Source organism: Seriola aureovittata, chromosome 11 (assembly GCF_021018895.1).
Source record: "Seriola aureovittata isolate HTS-2021-v1 ecotype China chromosome 11, ASM2101889v1, whole genome shotgun sequence".
Taxonomy (NCBI): domain Eukaryota; kingdom Metazoa; phylum Chordata; class Actinopteri; order Carangiformes; family Carangidae; genus Seriola; species Seriola aureovittata.
Genome location: NC_079374.1, coordinates 12,429,935 through 12,433,129, shown reverse-complemented (window position 1 = coordinate 12,433,129; position 3,195 = coordinate 12,429,935).

Sequence of the window (3,195 nt, the reverse complement as noted above, 5' to 3'; positions counted from 1 at the left end):
CTGAGGTAAAACAGGCAGGAGACAGGAGGTTGAAGGTGTTCTGTCTGCATGTACACTCCCTTCATCGGGGGTGTGTACACACACATACCTCACTGACACACACTCTGCTTCTCATCTGCTCTACAGGTTTACACAGGAGCATGGAAAGCTCCTGAGAAGACTATTTAACCCTTTGGCGAGCTGGCCTTGAATGAAGACGTTCATTAACTCCAAACATTAAACCGTGAAAAAAAACAGCCAGAAGTTATAGCTTAACTTATCACCGGCAGTGGCAACGGAGCGTTTAATAAGTGCTTTTCCACATTTTCTGCAGGTAAAGAGAAAAAGGAATGTGTGAAAAGGTGTATGTAATAAGGCTGGACCTGGTGGTGATATGTTGTAAGTCAGCATCAGATAATAGGGATAAAGGGCTTTTCTTCATCGCCACAGGCAGCTCCATTGAGTTACCAAGCACAGAAAAATAAGGCTCAAGCTTAAGGATCCACAGAAGCCAGCAGGCAGAGTGCAGTGAAGAAAAAAAGACTTGTTATTAAGCAAGACAGAATTGGTTTTCTCCACCCTAATGAGAATTCATCCTGTGAGATAGATGAGTCAGTCTGAAAACACAATTCCATAGCCGCAATAATGAGATCATATTTGAGGGATGGGTTGTACATCCCTCAGATAGAACAAAGACTCAAGGTTACCAAGAATTTCAGCAAAACAGAAACGTTATCTTGACGAGTTTCCCCTTTTCGACTCCCACAAAAATACAATTTCTATTAGTATTCATGGTACAGAAGTGTCAACCAAGGTGTTGGAAGGCTGTTACTGTCCCCACATCAGAAAAAGAAAAATTGCATGGATGCAGACTTTTATTTATTTATCTTTTTTCTCTCTTTTTATATCTTAATTTCTACTGGGGAACAAAATTTAAACCTTGTGTGTTCAGGGTCTTTCCAAGGAATAGCTGGGCCACACACTAAAAACAAAACTTAAAAATGGATTGGAAAGATCTGGAAGTTGAAAAAGCCACTTGGGGGGAAATCAGAAACCCAGGACTCTGCAGGCTTACGCCGGTTCTCTTGGATTAGATACAGCAGTGTTTCAAACCACACAGGAGCTCACATGAATAAAGTTAAAGCCACTTTATAACAAAAATAATAGAATAGCGAACGACATGCACAATTAGCTTGTGTATCATGTGGAAAACCTCTTGGTAAAAAAAAAACTCCCTCAAAAGGATGTTGCCAATTACACCTAGATTAACACCCATCTACGTAACCAGATGTGCTGTTAAACCTTGATTTTGGAAGCACTGTGGCAGCATTGAAAACACATAAAAAAGAGGCAGTCATACTTTGTGATGTTCCTGACCATACCTTTTAATGCTATTTGTGGTAACGCTATCACAAAGAGGATCCAGGAAAAAGATGATGAAAGTGTGAGAACACAGCCGAAAAGTCTTTCACAAGGTGACAGCATCACAGAAAGCTTCTGGTGTTTCTGAATTATTCTGTCAGCCGAGAGATAGTAGTGGAGCCACACTCCCGTTCAGCATCACCTAAGGGTCAAACACAGACAAGACGCTTGTCTTCAGGAATCTGCGATCTGATCAATAATGCTTCTGCTGAGACTTCCAGCTGGTCAAAGTCTGTTTTTTTTTTTTTTTTTAAAGAGCAGAGTTGGAAGAATTTGATATATTTAGTTTTCACCTCAACAGCCTCCACAGTTTTGCTCTAAGTTTAAATTTATCCACTTAATTTGATCTACTTCTTCTTCTATTGCTGCCATCTTCTGACAAACACTTTCTGTTATTACTTGCTCTTCCTGTGACAAAGTTGCAGTTCTGAAAGGTGAGAAAGTTGCTGGGATGGAGATCATTCTCCTGCAGTCCAAAACTTGTTTTTGTCTTTCTTTTTGTGTGTCTCGGGGGTTGAAGAGTAGTCATCGGAGTTTCATAACCAACTATTTGAAATTGAGTTCAGAGTCCATCCGTTGAATTGACCTGATCTGGCTTGAGGGCCTGATGGAATATTAGATCACCCGTAGGTGTAACCGGCTCCAGTAAAAACAATCGCCTTGTCTGTGAGGACAGATCAGCACGGACTGAAAGGTTCAGCTCATTATTCTGGAGTTCATTCTAATTCAGCAGTAGTTTGGTTTGTATTTTTGAGCGTTCAGACAGTGAATTACTGACGAGAAAAGGTGGCGTCCACATGCAGCCTGTCTACTTCTTTGTTCAGAAAGAGTTTGCAACAGGTCTCAGATTTCAGGTCTCTGCCTGCGTATGACGAAACCAGGGAAGAAAAAAAAAAAAAAAGGTTTGTGGATTAGAGGGACTTTTCACACACTTGCTAAGGTGGGATGATTACACCTTTGTCATTCCTTTGAGCCGAACGCAGTTTGATGACTTCAGCAAATTTTCTGCCTAGCCAACCCCCAACATCCACCTCATCAGACATCTGGTCAACCAGATGAAGGGAAAATGTAAAGCTGTACATGTCAGGGCAAAGGCTGATATAAACAGTATGCAGGTTGCGCATCTATTATTTGTGAATGAGATTTGGTTTTATTTTGTTTCATACATCATAATGTCAAAAATTGAGGCTGTCACTGCTGAGATTCATGAAACAATGGAAGATTTTCAGATGAGTTGCTTTGAAGATGTCAGCAGAGGAGACTACACAGGAGATTGTTGGCGCTTTGGCCGTCTGGGAACAAAAACATGGAAAGAAAGCTTCAGAAAGGTCACTTACAAATCCCAAGCATGTGTTCAGTTCTACCAAAACTACTGTCATGTTTTTGGTGCCAGATATGCAAATCATGATGATATCCATTCAAATTTATATTAAAAAAAATCTAATCAATAAACCATTTTAGACAAAGCATTCACCATTTAGTTCTGAGGCCTGGGCTCGTCTGTTTTATATTAATAAGCTACCTTCATACTTTGTAACCCTGTTCCACTGGGAAGTCAATGCTCATTAAAGTTTACTCAATAACAGCTTGCACTTAAAACCTAGGTTCACTCAGACCAAGGAAAGACAGCTTTTAAATTACGTGCGCCTTCAACCTGGAATTAACTTCTAAAGATTTCAAAATTGGACTTGTTCTTATTACACGGGGATGAACATTTGGGTTTTTTTTCCCCCATTCAAAGTCTTAAAGTACCATTTAGTCACCTGCAACTATTGTTTGACTGATTTTCATTGG